The sequence below is a fragment of the Jaculus jaculus genome, chromosome 10 (assembly GCF_020740685.1).
Source record: "Jaculus jaculus isolate mJacJac1 chromosome 10, mJacJac1.mat.Y.cur, whole genome shotgun sequence".
NCBI lineage: Eukaryota > Metazoa > Chordata > Mammalia > Rodentia > Dipodidae > Jaculus > Jaculus jaculus.
Genome location: NC_059111.1, coordinates 116,321,661 through 116,344,610, shown reverse-complemented (window position 1 = coordinate 116,344,610; position 22,950 = coordinate 116,321,661).

Below are 22,950 nucleotides of genomic sequence, written 5' to 3'. Positions count from 1 at the left end.
ATGCATGTTAGACAAGCACTGTACCGACTCAGCCACATCCCCAATCACACCTCTGTTTCTAGTCTACAACAATAAAATTATCCTACCCATACCATTTTTATGTTATCTTTGGCAAATATACATCTATTCCAGAATTTTGAATGCCTGTACTATGCCATTGCATGGCCATGTCATCATCTGTTGTGGCAATCATAGTAGTTTCTAGAACTTTTGCTTGCTGTGCATCATCTTAACCGACTCTCACACCCTCACCCTATTACTCTTTGAAGACAGGGTTGCTGCAGTGTCTCCCCTCCACTTCACAGTTGGGAAGTTGGGGTCCGAGGCTGTGGACTCTCCAGATGGCTCATAGATCGCCTGTAAAGGGGGGATGGGAGCATGGCGGACTGATCTCAGAGCTCAGGCTTGGACGGCTATGTTTTTCTGCTTATGATTGGACATCTTGGTGGCTCCCAAAGACTTACCTATAGGCATGGTGGGACACACCTTTAATCCCAGCATTTGGGAAGCAGAAGTAGGAGGATTGCTGTGAGTCTGAGGCCACCCTGAGACTACACAGTAAATAATTCCAGGTCAGCCTGGGCTATGGTGAGACCCTGCCTCAAAAAACAAACAAATAAGTATTTACATTATTTTCATGTGTATATTTGAGGCAGGGTCTCACTCTAGCTCAGGCTGACCCAGAACTCTGTAGTCCAGCCTGGTCTGCTGGGATTATAGGTGTGAGCCACCACACCTGGCTAAATCTAATCCAGTAACAAAACAGATGAGTGAGGGGCTGAAGAGATGGCTCAGTGCTTGCTGTTCAATCTTGAGCACCTGAATGCTATATTCAGATCCCAGGAATCAATCAGAAGCTGTGGTGGGCTTCTGTAAGCTCAGCAGGCTGAGAGTGAGGAGCAAGGCGTAGGCAAGAATAGCAGTGAATAAGGAGAATGAGAGACAGAGAGACTCCACCTCAAAACAGATGGAAAGTGAGGGCTGATACCTGAAAGTTGTTTTTTGACCTTCACATGCATGCCAGGGTACAGACACACGCCCCCGCCCCCACAAAACCAGACAAGCACTTAAATTTTATAGCAAAAGCATAAAGTAAAAGCAATAAACATTTAAACCTTTTCCATTTTTACTTTTCAAAAACTATTTTAAGGGGCTGGAGAGATGGCTTAGTGGTTAAGGTGCCTGCTTGCAAAGCCTAAGGACCCAGGTTCAATTCCCCAGGACCCACGTATACCAGATGCACAAGGGGGCGCATGCATCTGGAGTGCATTTGCAATGGCTGGAGGCCCTGGCACATTCATTGTCTCTCTCTTTCTCAAATAAATAAATAATATCTATGTATTTATCTCCTCAAATAAATAATATTTTCCTTATGAAGGAGAAAGAGGCAGGGGATGGGGCGAGAATAGGTGGTGCCAGGGCCTCGAGCCATTACTAACGAACTCCAGATGCATGTGTTACCTTGTACATCTGCCTTTACATGGGTACTGGGAACTAGAACTCTGGCCCTTAGGCTTTGCAAGGCAAGTGGTCTAACTACTGAGGCATCATTCCAGTACCTCCATTATTACTTTAACAATAACTTTCTCTAATTCTGTTCTTAGAGTCATTGAACCCCTCCTCAATCTTGTGATTAAGCTGTCTCAAGGAGGCAAGGTTCAGAGGCCGAGGCTGAGTTTTTCACCCAGGACAGTGTCTCTCCCTCCAGGCCCATCTGGGCCATAAAAACATAGCCAGAGACAAGAAGGACTCCGGTTCTGCCCTGTCCTCTCTCCTCCCCTCTGTCCTGTGCTAGGACTTCCAGCCATCCCACTTGCACATGCCATGAAGCCAGGTGTTGCAGTCAGGTTCGCATTGCTGGTAAAAATCACCCAGCCAAGAGCAGCTTCTGGAAACAAGAGGTTTGCTTTGGCTTACAGGCTCGAGGGGAAGCTCCACGATGGCAGGGGAAAAGGATGACATGAGTAGAGGGTGGACATCACCCCCTGGCCAACATAAGGTGGACAATAGCAACAGGAGAGTGTGCAGACACTGGCAGTGGGACGCTGCTATAACACCCATAAGCCCGCCCCAACAATGCCTTGCCTTCAGGAGGCGCTAATTCCCAAATCTCCATCAGCTGGGAACCTAGCATTGAGAACACCTAAGTTTATGGGGAACACCTGAATCAAACCAATACATTCCACCCCTGGCTCCCCTAAACTGATATTCATACATGATATAAAATACAATGCATTCAGTCCAACTTTAAAAGTCCCCATAGTTTTTTCTTATCAATCCCAGTGATATTCAAGCATACCTATAGTCCAAGATCTTTTTCTTTTTTGTTTTTTCAAGGTAGGGTCTCACTCTAGCTCAGGCTAACCTGGAATTCACTATGTAGTTTCAGGGTGGTCTTGAACTCTCAGAAATCCTCCTACTTCTGCCTCCCAAGTGCTGAGATTAAAGGTGTGCGCCACCACGCCCGGTTTAGTCCAAGATCTTTTAACTGAACCATTATACCAAAAGAAAAATAAAAACATGGCATTGGACACAGCCAAGAAATATTCAGCCAATACAAGATTTAAAACAACCAGGGCAAACATCAAACTCTGTAGCTTCAAATCCAACAACTCTAGCCAGTGATAAATCTCCAAGTCCAATAATTTTAACCAGCAACAGGTCTCTGGAATTCCAATTCTACCCCTCCAGCTAGGGTACTCACAATCCTAGAAAACTTCATCAGGGCCAGCAGCTTTCCTTAGCAGCCATCTTGTGGTCCCAGAATCTCCATTGGGTCTCCACTGCAATCCATGGTTCATCCTCATGGCCCCATGGGGTCTCCATGCAGGCATCCAGCAAACCTGCTTCACACTGCCCATGACTATTTCCAAAACACAAGATTGTGTTGCAAACTCAGCGACCCTCTCTTTCTTGCATTTCTTTTTGTTAAATCTTATTTTATTTTATTTTTTCTCAATTTTTAAAAACATTTTCCATGATTATAAAAAATATCCCATGGTAATACCCTCCCCCCCACTTTCCCCTTTGAAATTCCATTCTCCATCATATCCCCTCCCCATCTCAATAAGTCTCTCTTTTATTTTGATGTCGTGATCTTTCCCTCCTCTTATGATGGTCTTGTGTAGGTAGTGTCAGGCACTATAAGGTCATGGATATTAAGGCCATTTTATGTCTGGAGGGAGCACGTTGTAAGGAGTCCAACCCTTCCTTTGGCTCTTACATTCTTTCTGCCACCTCTCCACCTCTTCCGCATTAGATCCTGAGCCTTGGAAGGTGTGATCAAGATGTTACTCGGTACTCTTTTTTTTTTTTTTTTTTTTCTTTTTTCGAGGTAGAGTCTCACTCTGGTCCAGGCTGACCTGGAATTAACTCTGTCATCTCAGGGTGGCCTTGAACTCATGGCAATCCTCCTACCTCTGCCTCCCGAGTGCTGGGATTAAAGGCATGCGCCACCACGCCTGGCATGTACTCTAGTCACTTGTTTCCAGCACCATGATACCTTCTAAGTCGTCCTAAGGTCACTGCCATCTGAAAAGAGAAGATTCTCTACCCAAAGTGAGAGTAGCATTAATATAAGGGTATGAATATTAAGAGAAGTGTTTACTGGGCAGTTTGATAAGCATAGTATATACACTTATCCAGACATCAGCAGCTGGTACACCCCAGGGATCATGACTACCCCTGTTTTAAGTTTTCAGTATCAGGGATGTATTCCCTCCCTTGGAGCAGGCCTCCAGTCCAATTTGAGGGCAGTTGGTTTCCACCATGACAGATGTACCACTATTGCACCCGTTGGCTCATTTGGCCTGGCTGGCCAATTATAAGGCTTGCAGTGACCACTGTTGAGTATCTTCACTGGTGATTTCTCTTTCTTCCATTGAATGGCATGTAGAATGGCTTCTTCCAGCTTTCTGTCAGCTGGTCTACATGGAGGAGGTTATCAACTCAGTTCCAGCAGGATTTCTCAGTGGCCTTGCAGTCCAAGTATGTGGAGTCTTCAGCAATAGGTCTTACCATGGATTTCTGGTTCTTTCCTGCATTTCTTATACTCCACAATACCAAGTTAGGTGCCAATCTGTTAATCTGTGGGTGGGGAATAAAGCAGACTTTGAGGAACAGGACACTCCTTGAGCACTCAGGCCCCTTCAAAAGAGGCTACATTCTTCCTGTTGCCCCTGTACAAGTCAGCTGGCCCAATCTCAAAGGCTGTAATCTCTCAAATGCAGCTAAACAGGCAGCAGTTCACCCAAAGATTTTTCTTTCTATGCCATGTCCCTCTGCTCACACTAGTCTATTTCTATGCAAAACAAACCTGCACAACTTTTCAGGACCCAGGCATAACAGCAAGCTTCTCACACAAACTGCTAGCCCAGCCCAAGCAAAGCCCTTTCTCACTCTCATGAGCCAAATCTCACAATCCATAGTTCTTACTGCATTCAGGTCTTTCAACTCTAACCAGATTAGTCCATCAAGCTGTACTTATAGCACTGCAAGGTGTCTCTTAGTCTAAGGTTTCAAATCCTTCCACATTCCTCTTGAAAATTAGCCCCAAAAGGCCAAAACCACACAGATTTGTAGCAGCAATCCCACTCCTCGGTACCACTTTACTGTTGCAGTCAGGTTCATACTGCTGGTAGAAGTCACCCAACCAAGAGCAGCTGGTGGGGAAAAAGAGGTTTATTTTGGCTTGCAGGCTTGAGGAGAAGCTCTACGATGGCATAAGCAGAGGGTGGACATATCTCCTGGCCAACATACGGTAGATAATAGCAACAGGAGAATGTACCAAACACTGGTAAGGGGAAACTGGCTATAACACCCATAAGCCCACCCCCAACAATACACTCCCTCCAGGAGGTGTTAATTCCCAAATCTCCATCAGCTGAGAACCTAGCATTCAGAACACCTAAGTTTATGGGGGACACCTGAATGAAACCACCACACCAAGAATGAAAGAGTATCCCTACTTACAGTATATACGGCCACTTGACTTAAAAAAATTTAATATTTATATTTTTTTTGGCTTTTTTTGAGGTAGGGTCTTACTCTAGCCTAGGCTCTCCTGAACTTCATTATGTAGTCTCAGGGTGGCCTCAAACTCATGGAAATCCTCCTACCTCTGCCTCCCGAGTGCTGGGATCAAAGGTATGTGCCACCATGCAGCTTAATTTTTATTTCACAGAGAGAGAGAGACAGAGAGAGAGAGGGAGTGAGAAAATTGGCTCTCCAGTGCCTCAGCCACTGACATTGAACTCCAGATGCCTGTGCCACCTAGTGGGCATGTGCAACTTTGCACTTGCCTCACCTTTGTGCATCTGCCTCACTCGGGATCTGGAGAGTTGAACATGGGTCCTTAGGCTTCGCAGGCAAGCTCCTTAACTGCTAAGCCATCTCTCCAGGGCATCACTTGACTTATTTCCCCACTGGGAAAGCAGCCACTTCCCACTTCAAGAAAACCCAGTATATAGTTGAGCGTGGTGGCTCACGCCTTTAATCCTAGCACTCAGGAGGAAGAGGCAGGAGGATTGCCGTGAGTTTGAGGCCACCCTGAGACTACATAGTGAATTCCAGGTCAGCCTCAACTAGAGTGAGACCCTACCTCAAACAAACAAACAAACAAACAAATAAGAAAGCCCAGCACATTTCCTGACAAAGATGCAACTTGAACTGATTCAGTACCTTTCCCGGGAGCGGGCTGAGTTTGGTGAAGGGCCAGCTTTCAGTATGGGTGGTTTGCAATGGCTCAGTGAAGTTAGCAGGCACTTTCCAATCTGACTCATATTGTCTCAGAGGAATGTTCATTCGAATTCAAGTTTCCCAGGATTCAGTTCTTGGCACCCCATTCCATTGGCTGTGTGTGTCAGGTCTGCAGGTGGAGATCTAGAACGGTCCTCAGAAGGACACAGACTGAGTCCATGTGTCTACTGCATCAGCCCATGCTGAAAACTCACACTGGAGCGCGGGGACCCGTGAGAGAGTGCAGAACCCATCACAGACACACAGCAACATGGAAGAAAAGTCTCCTGTGTCCTAGATGACGTGCCTGGGAATGCCCCTGAGTTCATCAGGGCTCTCTTCTTACTTTACAAGACAAGTGGACCCCTCTCTAGTTCTAAATCCTCCAAGGCTGCATTGCTCTGGGAACAAAACCGTGGGCACCAACTGAACAGGAAGCTTGATTAATGGGAGCCCAAAAGACCCTGTGTTTTGCTGGAAGGCATTTTCATTTGAGCAGAGATAGTATATTCCTTACTTTTATTTTTAAATATTTATTTTTATTTATTTATTTGAGAGAGGGAAAGAGGAAGCCAGGCGTGGTGGTGCATGCCTTTAATCCCAGCACTCGGGAGGCAGAGGTAGGCGGATTGCCGTGAGTTCAAGGCCACCCTGAGACTCCATAGTGAATTCCAGGTCAGCCTGGGCTAGAGTAAGACACTACCTCGAAAAACAAACAAAAAAAAAAAAAAAAAGCGCGGGGGGGGGAAGAGGGAGAGAGAGAGAGAGAGAGAGAGAGAGAGAGAATGGGCACACCAGGGCCTCCAGCCACTGCAAACGAACTCCAGATGCATGCTCCCCCTTGTGCATCTGGCTTACATGGGTCCTGGGGAATTTAACTGAGGTCCTTTGGCTTTGCAGGTGAGTACCTTAACTGCTAAGCTATCTCTCCAGCCCATATTTCTTACTTTTCTTTCTTTCTTTTTTTTTGGTTTTTCAAGTTAGGGTCTCACTCTAGCCTAGGCTGACCTAGAATTCACTATGGAGTCTCAGGCTGACCTCGAACTCATGGCGATCCTCCTACCTCTGCCTCCCAAGTGCTGGGATTAAAGGCGTGAGCCACCACAACTGGCTCTTACTTTTCTTGTGGCAATGATAAAACACCTGACTGAAGCAACTTCAGCCCACAGTTTGAGAGACAGCCCATCGCGGTGGGGAAAGCAGGACGGCAGGAGCGTGAGGTGGCCGATCACAGATGGCTGGAGAATTAGCTCAGGGGTTAGTGTACTTCCTGCACAAACATGAAAGCCTGAGGGGCCAGGAGACCACCTGAGTTCCAATCTCTAGAACCCACATTAAACAGCTAGGTGTGATCACACGCTATTGCAACCCCAGTCCCATAGAGGAACAGATGCTCAGGAATTGCAGGAGCACCCCCCACAAATAAAACCCCAGCAAGCTCTAGGAACAGTAAGAGACTCCAAATAAGAATGGGAATGGGGTGTAAGAGGGGCTGGAGAGATGGATTAGTGGTTAAAGTGATGGCCTGTGAAGCCTAAGGACCCATGTTTGAGTCTCCAGGTCCCATGTAAGACAGATCCACAAGGTGATGCAAGCGCACAAGATGGCACATGTGTCTGGAGTTCTACTGCAGTGGCTCGAGTCCCTGGTGTGCCAATTCTCTCTCTCTCTCTCTCATAACAAAAAGAGAGAAACAAAAAGAATGGGCATAAGAGTGATGAAACAGGACAGTCAACCTTCCACTCCAGCCAGTACAGGCAAGTACATGGGCACCACAAGGGGACATACATGTGCATATAATACACACACACACACACATGAGCCTACAGCAATGAGTCCTTCTGGCTCCCTCATTTTTATTCAGCCTAGAACCACAGTCCATGGAATGGTACTACCCACATTTAGGATGTGTCTTCCCACTTCAATTAATCTACTTGAGAAACTCCCTCACAGACATGCCAGAAATTTGTCTCCTCAGTGGTTCCAGATCCTGTCAAGCTGACAGTGTAGTGTTGACCACCCCAGGCGGTCAGAATGCTGAAACAAGATGGGATGGGGGAGACAACCATTTTCACCAGCCACCCACCCCGGCGCTATTGTCAGAACCTTTCAGAGACATCTGTAAGAAACAATGACCCAAGACCTGCTTTCAGGCAGGAGAGACAGCCCAGTGGTTAAGGCACTTGCCCACAAAGCCTAACAACCCCGGTTCAGCTCTCCAGCACCCACTTTGAGCCAGATGCATAAAGTGGTTCATGCATCTGGAGTTCATTTGCAGTGGCTGGAGGCTCTGGTGCCCATTCTCTCTCTCTCTCTCTCTCTCTCTCTCTGTGTGTGTGTGTGTGTGTGTGTCTGTCTCTTTCTCTCTGAAATAAATGAGAAAGTATTCAAATACACACACACACAAACAAACAAAAAACCCTAGCCAGGTATGGTGGCACAGACCTTTAATCCCAGCACTTGGGAGGCAAAAGCAGGAGGATCATATCACCATGAGTTCAAGGCCACCCTGAGACTACATAGCGAGTTACAGGTCAGCCTGTGCTAGAGTGGAACCCTACCTCAAGAAAAGACCTACTTTAAGCTGTTCTCACTCAGCACTGTTTTGTCTTTTTGTGCTGACCGGGATCAAACCCAGGGCCTTGCACGTATTAGGCAAGCACTCCATCACTGAGCCAACCGGCCCTCAGCTGTCATCTTGAGGATCCTGTCACTGAAAGAGAAGGTTAAATACCAAGCAGTATATGAAGGTCATGCTGATTCTGTTTATACAAAATGAGTTAAACAAAACCTGTCAAGCCTTAAAGAGTGCTAGAAAACGCATGGGATACCTTCATACATTTCTCCTGGTAGCTGGTAGATTAACGTTTTTAAAAATGGATAAGGCTGGAAAGAATCAACTAGTAAAGGCCAAAAGCCTGTTTAATGGCCACCGAGCAAGCGCCGATGTCAACAAGTGAGAGCTGGGAGTCAGGAGACATGAAACATTCATGAACATCGATGGGCAAGGCGGGCCGAGAGCCAGCCTCGTCGTAGCTTCAAGAATTCCTCGCATCGACCACATGTGATTGTGTCAGAATCAATAACACAGAGAGAGAGCCCAGGGCCTGTGGAAAACAGGAAGCACCCTTCTACACAACTCATGGTTCATAAAGGAAATTGAACTTGGACCTGAATGATAATAAGAATGCCGCAAATCAACATGACAAGTCAACATTTATGGAATGCTCTCAAAGGGAAATTTTGAATCTCGAATGCATACATTAAAGGGGAAACAAGGGCTGAATGTGGATGAACATGGCGACCTCTTTAAGAAGTTAGGACAGGAACAGAATAAACTCAAGGCAGCAGAAGGAAGGAAAAAAGAAAGCTGAGACTATAGAGCTAGGGGAAAAAAAACCCCACAAAAAACAATAGTTATCAGCTTATGGCTTTTTTGTTGTTGTTGCTGTTTTGTTTTTTGTTTTTCGAGGTAGGGTCTGACTCTCGCCCAGGCTGACCTGGAATTCACTCTGTAGTCTTAGGGAGGCCTCGAACTCATGACGATCCTCCTACCTCTGCCTCCCAAGTGCTGGGATTAAAGGCGTGCGCCACCACACCCGGCTTTGAGTCAAGGTTTCACTACGTAGCCCAGGCCAGCTTCAAACTTGTGACCTTGCTTTCCTGAGTGCCCAAATCACAGGTGTGTGCCACACATTTGCATGGGTGTTAGCAATAAAGTACTGTGTGGATTTGGGTTTCTTTTTGTTTTTTTTAAGGTAGAGTCTTGCTCTAGCCCAGGAGGACCCAGATGGCCTCAAACTCAGCGATCCTCCTGCCTTGGCCTCCCAGGTGCTGTGATTAAAGGCATGAGCCACCGTGCCTGGCTTTTTTTTTTTTCTTCGAGGTAGGGTCTCGCTCTAGCCCAGGCTGACCTGGAATTCACTATGTAGTCTCAGGGTAGCCTCAAACTCATGGTGATCCTCCAACCTCTGCCTCCCAAATGCTGGGATTAAAGGCATGTGCCACCACACCCAGCTTTTTATTTTGCTTTTTGAGATTGTCTCATGGAGCCCAGGCTGACCTCAAACTTGCTATACAGTTGAGGTTGGCCTTAAACTCCTGATTCTCTTGCCTCCACCTTTCAAATGTTGGGATTATAGGTGTACAGTGCCTTTTTATTTTTGGACAGGCTTAATAAAATGAGCAAGTCTTTGGTTAAACAGCAGGTCTAGGAAAGTGATCCTGACTGAATTAGAAGGTGTGGGAGTGTGAGAAGGTCAGGAAGGATGTCTCAGAATAGGACAAAGATGTTGCCTGACATTAAACTTGATGGGAAGAGACTCACTGTTTTCTTCTTTCTAATTTCCATGTGTGGTTTGAATGCAAATGTGTGTCCCCATAGTCACTGGGGATTGATCTGTCCCGCTACTGGGTGTACAGGGAGCCAGTCTGAGCTTCGTCTGCATTGTGCTTGCTGGCTGTTTTTTTTAAAGATTATTTTTATTTATTTATTTGAGAGAGTGAGAGAGGGAAAGGGGGAGGAAAGAGAGAGAGAAAGAGAGAGAGAGAGAGAGAGAGAGAGAGAGAGAGAGAGAGAGAGAATGGGAGTACCAGGGCCTCCAGCCACTGCAAACAAACTCCAGATGCCTATGTCCCCTTGTGCATCTGGCTTACATGGGTCCTGGGGAATTGAACCGGGATCTTTTGGCTTTGCAGGAAAATGCCTTAACCACTAAGCCATCCCTCCAGCCCCCCCCTTTTTTTCCTCTCTCTCTGCTATGGACCCATGGAACTGAGCCAGCTTCTTTCTCTATGATGGAACCTCCCTGGGAATCTGTAAGGCTGACATAAACCCTTTCCTCTCATAAGCTGTTTCTGGTCAGGTGTTTGTCCCAGAATGAAAAGAGAACTGCAATTCCACGGTACCTGCATCATTTTGCATTCTGATCTGAGTGTACAAGGGTCTCTGGAGTCATAGGACCTGAGCAGGGGGGTGAGGACATGTGAGATGACAGCTGGAGGAAGTTTACCCTATGTCCAGGTGTCCTTCCTTCAGTGACCACCCACACCCACACCCACACCCACACCCACACCCAAGCAAGAGTGGACCGCAGTGGTGTGAGGCTGCTGTCACCTCACTTTCTGATCAGACGTGTTCAGACCAGCATGTAGTTTCACAGAGGAATGGAGCATTCTTTCCTCAAGGCAATCTGTAAATAGAAGAAAGCACACACTGTCCTTTTTTTTTTTTTTTTAAGTTACACTTCTTTTTAAGCAACTGGGTCAAGTGATTATAGCATACTGTCAGGTGTATGGTGTCATCAGCACATCCGAGTTACTCATCACCAGGTGTTAATCACCAAGTGTTAAGATGTTGGAAGTCTTAGGCTGGAGATGTGGCTCCATTGAGAAAGTGCTTGACTAGCATGAATGAAGTCCTGGGTTCAATTCCCAAGGACCCAGGTAAAGCCTGCTACACAAAGTGGCCCATGCATCTGAAGTTGTTTGTCTGTAGTGACAAGAGGCCCTGACATGTCCATATTCACTCTGTCTCTGGAAAATAAATAAAAACATTGAAACATGGCTGGAGAGGTGGCTTAGCAGATAAGGCACTTGTCTGCAAAGCCTAACGACCTGAGGTCAATTCCCCAGTGCCCATGTAAACCTAGATGCACAAGATGGCACATGCATCTGGAGGCCCTGGCACACCCATTCTTCCTGTGTCTCTCTGCTTGCAAATAAATAAATTTTTAAAAGTTTAGGGCTGGAGAGATGGCTTAGTAGTTAAGGCACTTGCCCTGTGAAGCCTAAGGTCCCAGGTTCAATAAACCAATACCCACATAAGCCAGATGCACAAGGTGGCACATGTATCTGGAGTTTGTTTGCAGTGGCTGGAGGCCCTGGCACACCCATTCTATCTGCTTCTTTCTCTCTCTCTCTCTCAAATAAATAAATAAATAATATTTTTTAAAAGTTTAAAAACAAGACATTGAAAACAAAACAACACACACTTTTAGCACCAAGCCCACCATGCTGAGGAAGAGGGGCAATCTTGTTACATTTGGAATTACTCTGTAGATACCCTAGTCCTCTGGAATTTTTTTGAGACAAGGTCTCTATTATTGAGCTGCCTGGTCCTGTTGACCCTGGGACCTAGGGATCCTCTCTCTGCCTTAGGCTCACGTGCACAGAGGCCCACATGTCCTCTCAGACTGTGACAAGCGCTCTGCCACCTCATTCTACACATCACATTATGGATGTTGGCAACGGACCCATCGTAAGTGGAGAATGCATTAACTACACCCACCTCGTGCTCAGTCTAGCTCAGCAGCGGGCTGTACAGTTGGTCGTTTTCTCTGGTGATCGGGTGGTTGACCAGAGCTGCCCAGAAAGGCCTTGATTCCAAACTGGAAATATGGAGAGGGTATGGCTTTTGCACCATAATAAAGTCAAAAACTTAGAAGTCAGGGTCTATGCACCACCCCCAGCAGATGAACACTTGTTTTGAGAAAAAAAAAAATCTGTAATACCATGATTATGTCTGAAAAAAACCTCTATTTCCTTAATGTCAGCCAATATTTAAATCCCCAAATTATTAATTTTTTTCTGAGGTAGGGTCTCATGCCAGCCCAGGCTGACCTGGAATTCACTATGTAGTCTCAGGGTGGCCTCGAACTCATGGCGATCATCCTACCTCTGCCTCCCGAGTGCTGGGATGAAAGGTGTGCGCCACCATGCCTGGTGGCTAATGTAATTTTATTACCATCAACCCTCCCTTTTATTCAAGGTAAGGTCTTGCTCTAGCCCAAGCTGACCTGGAATTCACTCTGTAATCCCAGGCTGGCCTTGAACTCGCAGTGATCCTCCTGAGTGTTGGCATGAAAGGTGTGCGCCACCACGCCAGGTTCCCCACCCCATTTTTGTTGTCTTGTAATTTGTGGAGGACTACAGACTGTGAGGGGCCAGCCTGCTGCCCTCCGAGTTATTGATTTCATCTTTCTGCATTTACTACACAGTTAGACTTGGGGGCTTAATCAGATTCAAGTCTGATTTTTATTTGGCTGACTGAGCATACACGCAGATGTAACTATGGCTTGATCTGAGGTCTTCTTTCCATTTTAAACATCAAAGTAGGGCATGAGTGAGGCCCTTGCTGGGGACAAAGGCACAGATGGAGACCGGGGCTCCTGACCTGATGCCAGGTCCCCGTGTGCCTTGAGGGCTGAGAGCAGTGGATCTCGTTGTCACCTCTCCTACTATGCCGTCTTGCTCATCTTGTTTCATTTAAGCCCCCCATGTCCTCCTGGAAAGAGGCACTATTACCCTGTTCTACAGAGTGGAAATTGAGGCCTAGGGCAGTAATTTTCCAGAGATGTCCAGTGTGAATCACATGTCTGTGACATTCAAAGGTCACCCAGAAGGTAATGGGAAAAAATTTGGCAACAACAAGAGCTTCTAGCATTTCTCCGGGATGGCTTTTTGTGTTGGTCCTGCTAAAAGAGAGATGTGGCATTTTAATTTTATTTTATTGAGACAAGATCTCCTTAAAGCCCAGGCTGGCCCTAAATTTATTATGTACCTGAGGATGAACTGATCCTCGTGTGTCCACCTCCCAAGCTCCAGGATTAAAGGCATGTGCCACCATACCAGTTTGATGTGGTGTTGGGGACGGGCTCCCAAAGCCTTGTGCATGATAGGGAAGTACTCTGCCTTCTTCTCCAGCTGGGCTTGTTTTTTTCTTTCTTTCTTTCCTTCCTTCCTTCCTTCCTTCCTTCCTTCCTTCCTTCCTTCCTTCCTTCCTTTCTTCCTTCCTTCCTTCCTTCTTTTCTTCCTTCCTTCCTTTTTAAATTATTTTATTTATTTGAGAGAGAGAGGGAGGGAGCGAGAGAGAATGGGCATGTCAAGGCCTTCAACCACTGCAAATGAACTCCAAACACATGCACTCCTTTGTGCATCTGACTTAAATGGGTCCTGGGGAATTGAACCTGGCTCCTTTGGCTTTGTAGGCAAACACCTTAATCACTAAGCCATCCCTTTCTTTCTTTCTTTCTTTCTTTTTTTTTGTTTTTCTATTTCAAGGGAAGGCACTTTATTTTCTTTGTGGGACCAAGGTCCGAGCCCAACATAGTGTTCTTACTAAGCCAGAAGCAAGCTGAGGATCACCCATGAAGCAGGTAGTGAAAGTAGGGTCAGTGGACACCACAGCATTCAGCAACACTGAAAACACTGGTGGGCAACCACTCTATTCTGAAAACCGTGCAAATATCCAACGGCCCATGGTAAGCAGACATGGGAGGAAGAGGAAGAAAGGGACGAATACATGAGGGGCTTTTATTGGTGTATGTGTGCAGATGCAGTGCCCTGTTCACACACATGTGGAGGAAGAGGAAGACCTTTCTCTATTGCTCTTCCACTTTATTGCTGTGAGACAAAGTCTCTTCCAAATCTGAAGTTCTCTGACTTTTTTGTTTGCTTGGTTTTCAAGGTAGGGTCTTGCTCTAGCCCAGGCTGACCTGGAATTCACAATGTAGTCTCAGGGTGGCTTCGAACTCACATCGATCCTCCTACCTCTGCCTCCTGAGTGCTGGAATTAAAGGCATGAATCACTACACCCAGCAAAATTTTTCTTTTTGTTTGTTTGTTTGGTTTGTTCATTTTTTTCCATTAAAAAATTTTTATTAACATTTTCCATGATTATAAAAATATATCCCATGGTAATTCCCCCCCCCCCACTTTCCCCTTTGAAATTCCATTCTCCATCATATTACCTCCCCATCTCAATCATTGTACTTACATATATACAGTATCACTCCCTTTCTTTCTTTTAAAAAATAATTTTTTACTTTTACTTGCAAGGGGGGAGGGAGAGAGAGAGGGAGAGAGAGAGAGAAAATGGGTGTACAGGCTCTCCAATTGCTGCAAACGAACTCCAGATGCATTCTACTTCCAGCAGCGCCTCAGCCACTAAGCCATTTCTCCAGCCCTGAGCTTGTTTTCTTGATGAAGTGTTTAGGATGGATAAAGTCAAGTGACACTTAAGTTCCACTTCCAATGTGGCTCATGTTTTATTTCCTATAGGGAAAGTGCTCCAGTGGGGGAGGAGAGGGCCTCCCTGGCTCCTCGTGGAAGTTCCCTTGGCTGCCTCCTTGGTCCAGTTACTCTCGTCTTAGGGTCTAGGCACAGGTCTCATTTAATAACAGAAAAATGTAAGAATGCCACATTTCCCTTGCAGAAAAGAAAAAAAAATCAGCAAGCTTGGCTGCAAAGAGAGGTGCGCTTATATTAGCTTCCTGGGGCTGCTGTAACGACCAATCACAAGCTGGATGGTTTCTGGCTACGGGATACTGTCTCAGCCTGGAGGCTGCAGTCTGAATCAAGTGTCCCTTGGCTCTCTAGAAGGATCTGTTCTGTGTTCCCTTCCCTTCTGGTGTTGCCAGAGATCCTTGGCATTTCTAGTGTGTGGCTGTGTCGCTCCATTCTCTGCTGATGCTGTCACATGGCTCCCTTCCTGTGTCAGTGTGCAGATTTCTCTCTTGTAATAAGGACACCGGCTATATTGGATTGACGCCACTGTAATGACCTCATCCTAACTTGATTCCTCTGCAAAGACCCAGTTTCTAAATAAGGTCACAATCACAGGTAGCCAGGCATGAGGGTGTCAGCATTTTTTCTGGGGATAGTTCAACCAATGAAAGCTATTTAGAACTGGGATTCAAAACATGGAGACCCCAAATCCAGAATGGTATGAACTTGGCCAAATTGCTAACATTCTGTAAAGACTATATTATGGGTTGGACAGATGGCTCTGCAGTTAAAGGCGCTGGCTTGCAAAGCCTGATGGCCTGGATCTGATTCCCCAGCACCCATATGGAGCCAGATGCAGAAAGTGGTGCATGGGTCTGGGGTTTGCTTGCAGTGCTAAGAAACCCTGACACAGTCATTCTCTCTCCCTCTGCTTGTAAGTAAATAATAACTAACAATATTTTAAACATTTTTATTTATTTATTTATTTGAGAGTGAGAGAGAGAAAGAGAAAGAGAGAAAATGTGCATACCAGGGCATCCAGCCACTGCAAACAAACTCCAGACACATGTGCCACCTTGTGCGTCTGGCTTACACAGGCCCTGGGGAATTGAATCTGGGTCCTTTGGCTTTGCAGGCAAGTGCCATAACTACTAAGCCAGCTCTCCAGCCCTCTTCTTCTTCTTTAAAGAAAAACCTTATTTTTAATATTTTTATTTTTATTTATTTGATAGAGAAAGACAGAGGGGGGGAGGGGGGGGAAATGAATGGGCATGCCAGGGCCTCCAGCCACTGCAAATGAACTACAGATGCCTGTGCCTCCCTTGTGCATCTGGTGAACGTGGGTCCTGAGGAGTAGAACCTAGGTTTTTTGGTTTTGCAGGCAAACACCTTAACTGCTAAGCCATCCCTCCAGCCCCCTTTTTAAACTTTTTATTTGTGTGTGTGTGTGTGTGTGTGAGAGAGAGAGAGAGAGAGAGAGAGAGAGAGAGAGAGGGAGGGAGAGAGAGAAGGAGGGAGGGAGGGGGAGGGAGAGAAAATGGGCACACCAGGGCCTTCAGATGCTGTGAACAAATTCCAGATGCATGTGCAATCTTGTGCATCTGGCTTACATGGGTTCTGGGGAGTCAAACCTGGGTCCTTTGGCTTCACAGACAAGAGCCTTAACCACTAGGCAATCCCTCCAGCCCCCCAGATGTTTACGTTTCACAAGTCCCACCCAACCAGGCAGGTGTTAAATTAGCCTTGAAGACCAGAGAGGCTAAACAGCCATTGTTGGTGGCATGTGTCTGGAAGTTTACAAGGTGATGGGAACAAACCAGGGACCAGACCACCTGCCCCCACCCCCATCCTCTCACCTGACACTTCTGACTGGGACTTACCTTAGGAGCTGCTCCTCAAATAGGGCTTTACAGTTCTTGAAAGCGTTCTGGCGGGCAAAAAGAGGACAAAGGTTAGGGAGATGGTACATGGGGATTCCAGAATATTCCTGGGCGGCTATTTCCAGACTGTCTTTTTTAAAGTGTGATGAAGGGGGGTTAAAATCATGCAGAACTGAGGGTGCTAGCCTCTTTGCTTTGCGTGTGCAGGGGGCAGAGGTGACAGGAGGCTATGCTTGAGACATGTGAGAAAGGGCTGTGTCCCGCAGGTAGCGAAAGGCTGACCCTGGGACTAAGGGGGTTGCAGACCGAGGTTTGGTTTTGCTCAGTCCCCTTCCCCTATCTCCCAGCAGGCAGAGGTGTTCTTTTTGCAATGTGTGCATGTGTGTGCTTGTGTGCACATGTGCGTGTACAGGTGCAGGTATGTATACTAGTGGATTTATCCGTGTGTGTGTATGTGTACTGTAGAGGCCAGAGTGTAGTGGGAAGTTTGGGGTTCCTTGTCAATATCCTGATATGCCAACATGCCAATAAACTTAGGGCATTCCTGGATACTTGTCTTATGGATTTAAAGAATTAAAATCCATAGACTAGAGGGTATGACTCAGACTTTATTAGATTAAGAGAAGGAAAGAGAAAAGAAACTTCAGAGAGCTCCTGCCGTACGGAAGGCAGGAGGGGGTAGGGAACCCAGGTGGGAGCAGGGTTTGGGGTCCTCCACCTCAGTCTAGCTGGGCTTAGACAAGCGAGGGGGCTTACCAGAGCAGGGACCCGAAAGCTCAGGAGCCCCCCAAAAAGAGGTGCTGCCCATCTGGTAAGGATTTATTTATAATGGGCCTCACGCTCAGGCCAAGGTGAGTCTGAGAGGTCTAACTGATCTCAGTCCAGGGGTCTGGCTCAGTAAGAGGGCAGCACACCTGAGCAGGGGGCGACAGAGGACTGACTGGATGAATCTGCACCAGGTGCTGAGTTCCAGTTTGGCTGGAGCAGGCAGGTGGTATTACATCTTTTTGATTCCCTCTTACTGGGCCTTCTGACTGCCTAATAATAAAGCTACCTAACTAATTCCCCCTTAAGCGGACAGCCTTGGTTGTCATCTTCAGGGACACTGTCTACCTCCTTTGAGACAGTCTCTCATGGGCCTGGAGTGCACCAATTAGGTAGTGAGCCCCAGGATCCTCCTGTCTCTGCCTCCCCAGGGCTGGGGTTACAGGCTGCCATACCAGGAGGCTGTTCTTGTGGGGCAGCAGTCCATCCTTGAGGGAGTCAACCAGATGCTTCTGGAACGAACAAGGGTCTGAGGAGCTACACCTTGCTTGCCTGAGGGGTGGCTCGGGGGCCAGCTCCGGTGGGAATGCAGCCTGACAAGTTCCAGGGAAGCAGAAGCCTGGAGTTTTAGGTGAAATCTCCTGGTGAACAAATTCCTGAGTGAACCCATGTGGGATCAGCTGTGACCACTGTCCTCAAATGTTTATCCTAGAGGACATGCATCGGAGACTTTGGGGGTTCAAACGCAAACCTCAAACCTGACCTTACGTCTGCTTTAAGGAATTGAAATAAAACAGGACTGAGAAGGATTTTTTTTTTAACATTATTTATTTATTTGAGAGGTAGAGAGAGATAGAGAGAATGGTTGCCAGGGCCTCCAACCACCGCCAATGAATTGCAGACGCATGTGCCACTATGTGCATCTGGCTTGTGTGGGTACTGAGGACTTGAACCTGAGTCCTTAAGCTTCTTAACCACTAAGCTATCTTCCCAGCCCCAAGAGAAAGATTATTTTTGTGAATTATTATATTTATTCCATAAAGTTCAGGTAGGGTGAGAGAGAGACCATGGACCAAAGAAAGGGGAATGGCAGGGGAGGTTAGTGTGAGAACCAAAGGGGGACCGCCTGAGGGCCCAGGTAGATCCCTTCCCACGCGGGCAGCAGCTGAGCTCAGCTGCCAGGGTGGGGAAAATGTCAGATCAGATGCTGAGAGATGAACAGCCCAGGAGCTGCAAGAGATGAGAAATCCTGCCACAAGCCTCCTGAGCAGCCAGGCTGTTTATTTTGGGCCTGGGGCTGAATCTGGAAGGAGTCAGCACAGCTGGGTGCAGCACCTGGAAGGAGCTGGGCTTGAACACATGCATTTGAGTAATTCCAGCTCTGCCGATGGGGGGCGGGGGGGAGTATGTGGGGTAAGTTCCCTCTCACGTCCTCTTAGCCTGTAGTTCCAGAGCAGGCCTCTTGGGGATGTGGGCCTCTGCCTCTGGTTGGGGGAGGCCTGGATGCCATTGGGATGCACTCCCGAGAGTGGGTCTTAGCACGCAGGATGAGTAGGTGGCGAGAACGGCCCCGGAACTGGGGTGGTGACAGATGGTTGTACTTGCTTATCTTTCTGATGTGTCTTGGTATGAGGGACAGATGAATTCTTGACAGTGACAAGTAGGGACAAATGTGGGGGTGCCTTTCCTGCATAAGCGCATGAGACAAATGTGATCCTTGGGACTGTGTGGTGACTGGATCCAGGTATGAATTCCGTGGCTGAGCCAGAGCCCCGCACACAACAGATCAAGTGGTTTTGTTCCAGGTTTTCCCAGGGAGGGAACACTCAGGTGAGGCGACAGCAGGGTTCAGTGCCTCTTCGGGTTCAGCTCTGCAAGGCCCTCAGGGGCAGAGGCTGCCAGTACTCAAACACACACAGAGCTATTGGAACAGAGAATGGGTTTTCCCTCAGACCTCTATGTTACTGGAGTTTTTAGGGTCAAAGCCTGGGCTCTGGCAAGCCCAACAAGTCACCTATTCCCAATACACCAATTAAGGAGATGTAATAGTGAAAAGCAACCAGACGGCTGAGGCCAGCAGCCCCCAAACCTGACAATGCAAACCGTTTTTTCTTGTCTAAAGATGGAAAATGTCCTTGCATGGCCGGGCATGGTAGTGCATGCCTTTAATCCCAGCACTTGGGAGGCAGAGGTAGGAGGTGAGTTTTTGAGGTCACCCTGAGACTACATAGTGAAGTCCAGGTCAGCCTGAGCTAGAGTGAGACCCTACCTCAAAGAAAAGGAAAAAAAAAATAAAGAAAAATGTCCTTGCACCTGTAAGGGGGGTGGGCACAGAAAATTTGTCGTTTTCCTTTTATCTCTTCTTCCCTACAAGGGTGGGATTGGGTTTTTCCCTTCTCTCTTCTCCCTAAGATCGTTTTCTTCCCCTGGACACCTGACATGGAGATGTGCATGGACTGCAAGGAGCTTGGACACCTGTCATGGAACTGGCCAGCACAGCCCCCATCTAGTAAATTCCCATCAGAGACCCCAGTCAGAGTCACCATATGGGTCTTCCATTACTCGGGACTCCTTCCTCCTTTACGGGAGCTCTGCTATCTTTCTCTTATATAATAATATAGTGATATATAATAAAATTTTCCTGGGCTGGAGAGATGGCTTAGCAGCTAAGGCATTTGCCTGTGAAGCTTAAGGACCCATATTCGACTCTCTAGGTCCCATGTAGGCCAGACGCACAAAGTAACACAAGCACACAAGGTTGCACGTGCACACAAGGTGGTGCGTGCATCTGGAGTTCGATTCCAGTGGCTGGGATTGCTGGCACACTAATTCTTAGTCCATTTGTCCCTCTTGCATTAAAAAAAGGCCAGGGCTGGAGAGATGGCTTAGCGGTTAAGCGCTTGCCTGTGAAGCCTAAGGACCCCGGTTCGAGGCTCGGTTCCCCAGGTCCCACGTTAGCCAGATGCACAAGGGGGCGCACGCGTCTGGAGTTCGTTTGCAGAGGCTGGAAGCCCTGGCGCTTCCATCCTCTCTCTCTCCCTCTATCTGTCTTTCTCTCTGTGTCTGTCGCTCTCAAATTAAAAAAAAAAAAAAAAAAAAAAGGCCAGTCTGTTGGGCTTGCCTCAAAAACAAAACAAAAAAATCTTTCTAAACTTCATCCTCTATGGTCTGCAGATTTCATTGTTCAAATTCGTAAGAACCCGGAGGCCACTCACTCAGTGGAAGTTGTGTACAACCGTGACCCTCTGGCATACTACCTCCTGGGTCAAAGCCCAACTGAGAGCAGTTTTCCACTGCTCTCTGACACCCCAATTCCTGTATCACTGAGTTCAGGCTTCGAGGGCAAGATGTATGCAAGGTGAAATAGTTCTGGTTGAGGTGAGGTCTCGCTCATCAGAGACCCATCATTAGCTTGTTTCTCTTGCAAAGTGGTGACAGATGCCCCAACTGTGAAATCTTTCCCAGAGACAAGGCTGACAGAAGGGCTTCAGCCTTTTTTGGTTCCCAGGGATTCCCAGGATTCTTTGGGCTCCATTATTTTATTAGTTAGACAAAACATCTTTCTTTGAATGTCCCCTTGCCAGGATGGTTACGTCTCTAAGAAAGGAACCCTGATATGCTTTGAGTGCAAAACACTGAAAGCCCCATCACCCTGTTGCGTCCTTGCCTGGGTAGATTCTAAAGTCTCATGTGACTTTTAGCCTAAGTAAAACGGAACGCTAAGTATCCACCATTTGAAAGATTTTTTTCCCCCTAAGGTAGGGTCTCTAGCCCAGGGCGACCTGGAATTCACTATATAGTCTCAGCGTGGCCTCGAACTCAGTGATCCTCCTACTTCTGCCTCCCGAGTGCTGGGATTAAAGCCGTGTGCCACCACGCCCAGCTTTAATGTTTATTTATTTATTTGACAGAGAAAGAGGGAGTGAGAGAGAATGGGTGCGCGCCTCCAGCCACTGCAAATGAGCTCCAGACGCGGGTGTCCTCTTGTGCATCTGGCTAATGTGGGTCCTGGGGAATTGAACCTAGGTCCTTTGGCTTTGCAGGAAAACACTTTAACTGCTAAGCCATCCCTCCAACCCTTGAAAGAATTTTTTTAAAAAATTTAGTTTTTAATTAAGTAGAAACTTTGCATGGCTACATCATGGTTGGTACTGAATTTTAAAAGTTCCCAGTGAACATGTTTTCAGCAGTCATTTTATGTGAAAGGTAACATTTGGGCCTTTACAGATTTCTGCAAATTGAACAAGTGAATGAAATTCGTTCCAGTGGTTCCCACTCTGGACATAAACTTATTTCTCAGGGGACTACCATCCAAAGCAGGATTCCCTTGGTGGGGGTGTTCTGGAAAGATTTGTGACAAGGGCCATCTGGACCTAAGGAACTCACCTGTGGGTTCTTATGGGCCTTTGCCCCAGAAAAACTGTCTGTTCAGTTTTCCTTCCAAAGACACGTGGGTTCTGTTAGAGAGCATCAGATAGAATCAAGGCACCGAGCTGAGGGGCAGGGATTGGAACCTCGGTGGTCCTCTTTCCTGTGGCTGGATGACTGACTGAGGTGAGGGCATCCTGGCACCTAGGGTTGAGCAGCTCCGCCCTCCACACGCTAGATTTCAGCAGCCTATCTGCCTTCCCTCGCCATGTGAGACGGCCAAATGTCCTCTGTGGACAGAATATCCTCTGGTTGAGGTGTGTTCCTGCAGTTTGCTGAAGAAAATGTTGCAACTGGCTCATTAAATTTATATTACAAACGTTTCTTTTGGATATTAGAATGCAGCCCAGAGCAAATGTCTTCCACTCCTGGAAGGGATGTGGTGTTTCTGGTATGCTCCCACATTTATCCATTGCAGTACCCCTTCTTTTCTGGGCAGGCCTCCTCCATGTGCAGCTGGCAGCCCCGCCCCGGGGGGGTTCCTGTGGGGACCTCTGGAGGTGAGGCTTTGGGTGGCTTCTCCGCTCCCGTCTGTCACTGGACATGGCTCTCTGTGGGATGTCTCTCTTCATTACCCTCCAAAAGGCAACGAGAAGCACTTCTCTATTGTGAGCCTTAGTCGGAAATGGCAGGACAAAACCTTTGTTAGCTGCGGCCTACTGGGATGGGAAGGATTACTGCAGACACCGGTGGGCTATGCACAGTGAGACCTGAGAAACCACACACGAGACTGGGGACTGCAGAGCCCGTGAGCCCCACGGGAACAGGAAAGGCTCGCACACCGTAAAGTGGATTCCAGCAGACACATGCCCGTCACCCGTGCACCATGCATGAGAGTGTGTGTGGTCTGCACACATACTCACAACGCAGCCGGGTGGATCCTGAGTTCCAGGACACATCTAGCAGCCTGCAAATGGCCTCCTCCTTCCAGGTACTAAACCACCACTGTTTCCATGGGGGAAACTGCAGGTGCATACTCTCCTTCAGATATGTGGCCAATTAGGAAATAAATGGATACCTTAGCACAACAAAATCCATGTGGCAACACTTTGTTTTAGAGACGGGGTCTTGCTATGTAGCCAAAATGGCCTTGAACTTGAGATCTGCCTGTCTCTACCTTCCAAATGCTGTGATT